An 8,060-nucleotide genomic window follows, 5' to 3' on the forward strand; every position below is an offset into this window, starting at 1 on the left:
CCCAGTCCTCACCCCATAATGAACGACTGACTTAGGATATAGTGGAATCAGCATACTATCAATTTAGAATAGTTATGGTTGAAAGATAAATGATGTTCTTTATCCTGAAGAGAGTTTTTATGTTAAATTTTGATATAAAGCTCACTAAGATTTGCTGTTTCCCTTCTGTTACTTAAGGAGTGGGTGTTTTCACATAATCTACATGTACATGGAATTGAATTTGTGTAATTATTAGAAAGATTGGAAGTAAACAGAGCTAAGTGCTCTAAGAAGTCTATGATACATATTCCTCTTGTAAGTTTGAAGTATATAAAATGTTCATTTTTTTATGATTATTTCATTTGTTTTTTGATATATAAGTGGAGGGGAACCCTGAATTTCCATTCTGGCTGATATCGTCTATTAGATTATCTTTTAATTAAATACGTTACTTAATGTGTAATATAGTTTCCTTTTTATTTATTTAAAACAATTTTTTTTTTTGCGGTACGCGGGCCTCTCACTGTCGTGGCCTCTCCCGTTGCGGAGCACAGGCTCCGGACGCAGGCTCAGCGGCCATGGCTCACGGGCCCAGCCGCTCCGCGGCACGTGGGATCTTCCCGGAGCGGGGCACGAACCCGTGTCCCCTGCATCGGCAGGCAGACTCTCAACCACTGTGCCACCAGGTTTGTTTATCATAATAGGTTTGGACCATGTGGAATAAATGAGAGACTTGCTTCCCATTTTTTACTGAAAACCCATGGTTCAGAGAGAAATGAACAGCTTCATGGAAGCATATGTGGTATTTATCCTCAGTGTTAGCAACAGGTCACCTCTGTTAACGTTTTTATAAAAAGTTCCTGTTGTTCTTTCTGAGGCAGTGCCTCGGAAAAAGTTTGTGAGAATGTGCCAGTCCAGACTGTCTTGGGTTAGGGAGGGAGTGGTTAGATGAGAAAATATCAAGCACCAGGGAGACAGGGAAGAATAATACATAGTGGCCAAGTTTTAGGCTAGAAAAAGGGAAATAAAGTGAAAGTTTTAGGGAGGAAAGGACACTTGATAGGGTAAACAAAGGAAATCAGCCTTACGAAGGTTCTGAGAAAAGGAGGAAGTGAAATGGCCACAGAATCTTGGAAGGTCAAGGAAGTATGAGAAACGTTTTACAGTCCCAAAATATTTGGAGGGGAAGGATACCAAGACAAATGTTTTTAAGCATGTGATGATGCCAAAAATATTCTGCTATTATAGACACGGTCTTTATAATTTTGTCTATATGTTGATATTTCTCTTTCCTTTCTCTGGCTCTGTACCTTTTTACATTTACTTTTTTTTAATCCAAATTTTATATTAACACAAGGGCTTTAGATATTTAAAAAAAATTTATAGAAATCTTCCGTTACACCGGCTTCATGTTACAGTAGAATATGAACTATATCCTCCACTAGCTACTATTAGAAGATCGTGGCTCTTCCAGACTCATTAGCCACCTCCATCTGCTCCAGTTTTAGGCTTTTTCTATTTTACCTTTATACCTAGATTTTATCTGACGTTGTTTGGATTATAAGTCTTTTGGAAGCTGTCTGTCTAAATCTGTTTTTTAAAAAATTGCTGAGAGTAGTATAGTAGGGACAATTGGGTTTTGGTCTTTTTTTAAAAAATAAATTTATTTGTTTATTTTTGGCTGTGTTGGGTCTTTGCTGCTGCGCGCGGGCTTTCTCTAGTTGTAGCGAGCGGGGGCTGCTCTTCGTTGTGGTGCGCGGGCTTCTCATTGTGGTGGCTTCTCTTGTTGCGGAGCACGGGCTCTAGGCGTGCAGGCTTCAGTAGTTGTGGCTCGTGGGCTCTAGAGCACAGGCTCAGTAGCTGTAGTGCACGGGCTTAGTTGCTCTGTGGCATGTGGGATCTTCCCGGACCAGGGCTCGAACCCATGTCCCCTGCACTGGCAGGCATCGATTCTTAACCACTGTGCCACCAGGGAAGTCCCAGGTTTTGGTCTTATAACCTGTAAAAAAAAAAAAAAATTCTCAGGGCCTCCGTTTCCTCATTTATAAAATGAGTTAGCTATGGGCAGAAGCCATGTTAAATCAGGAAAGATACTTTGGTTATAAGCAACAGAAATGATTCTGGCTAAAACAAACAAAGCATACATGGAGACATTATTAAAGGTTAGGGTAGGCACAGCTCTCAGAATCGGGGGAAAATTGAGTAACCAGGTTTTGTGAGAGAAGAGAACCAGAGTATCCACAGGAGTTAACATAGATATTCTTTCCAGGGTGTTATAAAGTGGCTCCAACTACCTTCAATCACTTTGAAAGGTTTTTAATTTTCAGGAAAGAGAATCTGATAGGCCTGTACAGGGTCAGTCAACCATGTCCAAGGGAGATGAATGGACCAGGCATATTTATTGTGAGCTGATCACCTACCCCGTATCGCCTTTCTCTTATTTATCTTGGTACCTGTATGTTGGGGGCCTTGTGCATAGTATGTCATCCTACCTGAACCTAGCACCTTAGTCACAAATCCCTCCCTCCTCCTGTTCCGCCTCAAGCTCCCATCCCCGGACCGTGTTGCCCGGCCGCTCCTGCTGCCACCTGCTCTGCTGGCCTCCTAGACAAAGTCTCTTAGGTATTTAACCTTTTCTTCAAATGCTCCTTCTACTACCTTACCTTAACTGAATCCTGGTTTTTCAGTAATGTGTTCTTTTTCCATCTTTTCCAGTTCATGGCATTAGAAATGATTTCATTTTGTTTCCATTTCAGTCTCTTCTTTTGTAACCCTACCTTACTCATCTAAGCTGTCTCTTCCCCTGCCTCCTGCCCTCATTGACCTATAGATCACCCTTCTGCATGTTTTCGCTGACTCCGTCCCCACCTTAGTCTCTGTGACTCCCCGGGCTGTATTCAACCGAACATGAGCATCTGTGGTGCATACTGCTGTAACTCTTTCAATTTCAAGGACTGTCACTTCTGTTCCACATTTCCCACAGATACAGTGGACCTTATAGCCCATTGTCACTTGTAAGTTACCATGACCTCCAGTTCATTCTACTCGTGTACACATATACTCTCCTTATCAGATTTCATCAGAGCTTCCAGCCCTTTAGCCTGTCCTTATTTGCCACGGTTGTTAGCCCACTTGGCTCTTCCAGTTATGTGTTAAACTTCACCCCAGATTCCCTTTCTCACCCTTCTTTGTGCGTCCCTGGCTCTGGGCCCTTCCCAGGCCCTGCCGGATTGTTTTTCTCATCTTCCTTCTCTCTCACCCTGTTTCCCATCAGAAGGCCAGGGTGTGTGGTAGTACTTGGCAGAGGCTGTTTGACTGGAACCAGCAGTGCTTTCCTGTGAAATTTGTGATTCTGCAGTATTGGTAATGAAAGGGTCATCTTTCACTGGAGGTGTGCAAGTGAGCTCTGGAAGGGTGGGGTGATTACCATTGTTAGAATTGGAGTGCTTGGCCTCTGACCATGCTTTTTCTTCCCTCTGCCCCAGTCATTCCTTCTGCCCCACTGTCTGGGGGCAGACCAGGGAGACCCCTTTGCTGATGGCAGTGGCAGCTGGGAAATGGGCCCTCTTAGTCTTCCATGCATCCCCGTGTCCAAGCTAAGTCAGATGAGGGTGGCAAGTATGTGCCACTGTTGTGTAATTGCTATTTGTGTAATCAAGATTTGTGTAATCTTCATTTGTGTACCTATTTGCTCTTGAAATAGTAATACTCAAAGATATTTCTTCTGTTATGTAAGGTGTTAAAAGAAAAACCTGAAGCCCTGTTTTACTTTTAGCAGGTCTATTACGTAGATATAGGGCATTTAGCAATTTATTCATCCACGTATATTTATCTAGTCCTTTTCTGTGGCCAGCCATCATCTAGGTATTGGATGTACTACAGGGACCAAAACATGTCCGCGTGGAGCTAATCGTCTCGTGAGTAGGCAAACAATAAGTAATCACGTGGATACACGTTTATCTGAATATTTTGAAAAGCATGGTGTGGAAAAAGAATACGGTGCTATGAGAAGAGGAGGCACAGAGTTTAGTCTGGGTGGAAGGGGGAGGATCTCTGAGGAAGTGGCCTGTGAGCTGTGAGCTGAACGGTAAAGAGGAGTTAGCCAGGCGAGCAGGGAGGTCTAGAGCTCTTGGGGTCCTGCTTGGAGAATTTGGATTTTTTTCCAAGGGGCAACATTGAAGGGTGATTAGCAGAGGGAGTGGCAGAATATGACTGAGAATTTAAGTCGATTTATGCTTGTTCGTTTACTTTTTAATGATGTGGGGCAACGATTTTGCTCTTATTTAATCAGTAAACAGTAGATGGTTGTGGTGGGGATGGTGATGCTGTCTGATAAGTAAATATTTTGCTGGTAACGTGGTTTAAATTTAGCAACATTACTGTGGAAAACTCTTCATCATGGTTTTCCCTTCTTAGATTGTGCTTTATTGAAATCTCCTTTTTTGGGTATTTTTACTTTTAAGAAGTAATTGAATATCACTTTGTTCCAGTTGGCATTATTTCAGAATGGAAAATATCAGTGGTCTAGCAGTGACAGTTCAGAGAAAAATTGGGGCTATTTAATGTAGTTGTTACAACCAGGGCTGCTCTTAAGCTGTTCCCACTGGGATGGCTCGACTGCTTGACGAGATATTAAAACTCTTCCTTTTCGGTCAGTGGATAATGTAACAGTAACTGGGAGAAGTGGTAAAAACTAATAATACAAATTTCAGTGTGAACTCATTAGTTCAAGCTAATTTTGTAGACTTTAGTGGGGTCTTTTTGCAGCACTCACTGTCTGTCTGTCCAGCCTGGCTCTTAGAGACAGTGGTGGCATATCTCCACTGCACATTCATTGTGAAGCTGAAGCCTTCTGTTCTTGCAAAGAATCATCTGTTTATCATTATCCTCGATTTTAAAATTGCTACAGCTTTTTTTTTTCTTTTTTAACATCTTTATTGGAGTATAATTGCTTTACAATGGTGTGTTACTTTCTGCTGTATAACAAGGTGAATCAGTTATACATATACATATGTCCCCATACCTCTTCCCTCTTTCATCTCCCTCCCTCCCACCCTCCCTATCCCACCCCTCTAGGTGGTCACAAAGCACCAAGTTGATCTTCTGTGCTATGCAGCTGCTTCCCACTAGCTGTCTATTTTATGTTTGGTAGTGTATGTCCATGCCACTCTCTCACTTTGTCGCAGCTTACCCTTCCCCCTCCCCGTATCCTCAAGGCCATTCTCTACGTCTGCGTCTTTATTGCTGTCCTGCCCCTAGGTTCTTCATGACCTTTTGTTTTTGTTCTTCAGATACCATATATATGTGTTCACATACGGTATTTGTTTTTCTCTTTCTGACTTACTTCACTCTGTATGACAGTCTCTAGGTCCATCCACCTCACTACAAATAACTCAGTTTCGTTCCTTTTTATGGTTGAGTAATATTCCATTGTATATATGTACCACATCTTCTTTATCCATTCATCTCTTGATGGACACTTCGGTTGCTTCCGTGTCCTGGCTATTGTAAATAGAGCTGCAGTGAACATTTTGGTGCATGACTTGTTTTGAATAATGGTTTTCTCAGGGTATATGCCCAGTAGTGGGATTGCTGGGTCGTATGGTAGTTCTGTTTTTACTTTTTGTAAGGAATGTCCATACTGTTCTCCATAGTGCCTGTATCAATTTACATTTCCACTAACAATGCAAGAGGGTTCCCTTTTCTCCACACCGTCTCCAGCATTTATTGTTTGTACATTTTTTGATGATGGCCATTCGGATCGGTGTGAGATGATATCTCATTGTAGTTTTTGTTTTTTATTTTTATTTTTTTGTGGTACGCGCGCCTCTCACTGTTGTGGCCTCTCCCATTGCAGAGCACAGGCTTTGGACATGCAGGCTCAGCGGCCATGGCTCACGGGCCCAGCCGCTCCGCGGAATGTGGAATCTGCACGGACCGGGGCACAAACCTGCGTCCCCTGCATCGGCAAGCGGACTCTCAACCACTGCGCCACCAGGGAAACCCTCATTGTAGTTTTGATTTGCATTTCTCTAATGATTAATGATGTTGAGCATTCTTTCATGTGTCTGTTGGTAATCTGTATATCTTCTTTGGAGAAATGTCTATTGAGGTCTTCTGCCCATTTTTGGATTGGGTTGTTTGTTTTTTAATATTACGCTGCATGAGCTGCTTGTAAATTTTGGAGCTTAATCCTTGTCAGTTGCTTCCTTTGCAAATATTTTCTCCCATTCGGAGGGTTGTCTTAACAATGTTGATTCTTTTAATCCAAGAACATGGTATATCTCTCCATCTATTTGTGTCATCTTTAATATCTTTCATCAGTGTCTTATAACTTTCGGCATGCAGGTCTTTTGTCTCCTTAGGTAGGTTTATTCCTAGACATTTTATTCTTTTTGTTGCAGTGGTAAATGGTAGTGTTTTCTTAATTTCACTTTTGGATTTTTCATCATTAGTGTATAGGAATGCCAGAGATTTCTGTGTATTACTTTTGTATCCTGCTACTTTACCACATTTATTGATTATCTCTAGTAGTTTCCTGGTAGCGTCTTTAGGATTCTCTATGTATAATATCATGTCATCTGCAAACAGTGACAGCTTTACTTCTTCTTTACCAATTTGGTTTCCTTTTAATTCTTTCTCTTCTCTGATTGCTGTGGCTAAAACTTCCAACACTATGTTGAGTAATAGTGGTGAGAGTGGGCCACCTTGTATTGTTCCTGGTCTATGTGGATGGTTTCAGTTTTTCACCATTGAGGACGATGTTGGCTGTGGGTTTGTCTTATATGGTCTTTATTATATTGAACAAAGTTCCCTCTATGCCTCCTTTCTGGAGGGTTTTTATCATAAGTGGGTGTTGAATTTTGTCGAAAGCTTTCTCTGCATCTATCGAGATGATCATATGGTTTTTCTCCTTCAATTTGTTAATATGGTTTATCACATTGATAGATTTGCGTATATTGAAGAATCCTTGCATTCCTGGGATAAACCCCACTTGATCATAGTGTAAGATCCTTTTAATATGCTGTTGGATTCTGTTTGCTAGTATTTTGTTGAGGATTTTTGCATCTATATTCATCAGTGGTATTGGCCTGCAGTTTTCTTTCTTTGTGACATCTTTGTCTGGTTTTGGTATCAGAGTGATGGTGGCCTCATAGAATGAGTTTGGGAGTCTTCCTCCATCTGCTATATTTCGGAAGACTTTGAGAAGGATAGGTGTTAGCTGTTCTCTCAATGTCTGATAGAATTCGCCTGTGAAGCCATCTGGTCCTGGGCTTTTGTTTGTTGGAAAATTTTTAATTACAGTTTCAATTTCAGTGTTTGTGATTGGTCTGTTCATATTTTCTATTTCTTCCTGGTTCAGTCTTGGAAGTTTGTGCATTTCTAGGAATTTGTCCATTTCTTCCAGGTTGTCCATTTTATTGGCATAGAGTTGCTTGTAGTAATCTCTCATGATTTTTTTTATTTCTGCAGTGTCAGTTGTTACTTCTCCTTTATCATTTCTAATTCTATTGATTTGAGTCTTCTCCCTTTTTTTTTTGATGAGTCTGGCTAATGGTTTATCAGTTTTGTTTATCTTCTCAAAGAAGGAGCTTTTAGTTTTATTGATCTTTGCTATCGTTTCATTGATTTCTTTTTCATTGATTTCTGATCTGATCTTTATGATTTCTTTACTTCTGCTAACTTTGGGGTTTTTTCTCCTTCTCTAATTGCTGTAGGTGTAAGGATAGGTTGTTTATTTGATATGTTTCTTGTTTCTTAAGGTAGGATTTGTATTGCTATAAACTTCCCTCTGAGAACTGCTTTTGCTGCAACGGGGCACGAACCCGTGTCCCCTGCATCGGCAGGCGGACTCTCAACCACTGCGCCACCAGGGAAGCCCTATGATTTCTTTACTTCTGCTAACTTTGGGGTTTTTTCTCCTTCTCTAATTGCTGTAGGTGTAAGGATAGGTTGTTTATTTGATATGTTTCTTGTTTCTTAAGGTAGGATTTGTATTGCTATAAACTTCCCTCTGAGAACTGCTTTTGCTGCATCCCATAGGTTTTGGGTCATCGTGTTTTCATTGGCATTTGTTTCTA

At 41.1% G+C, this 8,060-nt stretch overlaps 1 protein-coding gene across 1 annotated transcript in view; it reads left to right on the forward strand.

Annotated features, from left to right (window-relative positions):
- PELI2 (pellino E3 ubiquitin protein ligase family member 2) overlaps nucleotides 1-8,060 on the forward strand; it is a 202,227-nt gene that overhangs the window by 52,448 nt on the left and 141,719 nt on the right. The gene's annotated exons all lie outside the window — the stretch shown is intronic.

Source organism: Neophocaena asiaeorientalis, unplaced genomic scaffold (genome assembly GCF_003031525.2).
Source record: "Neophocaena asiaeorientalis asiaeorientalis breed wild unplaced genomic scaffold, Neophocaena_asiaeorientalis_V1.1 scaffold768, whole genome shotgun sequence".
Classification (NCBI taxonomy): domain Eukaryota; kingdom Metazoa; phylum Chordata; class Mammalia; order Artiodactyla; family Phocoenidae; genus Neophocaena; species Neophocaena asiaeorientalis.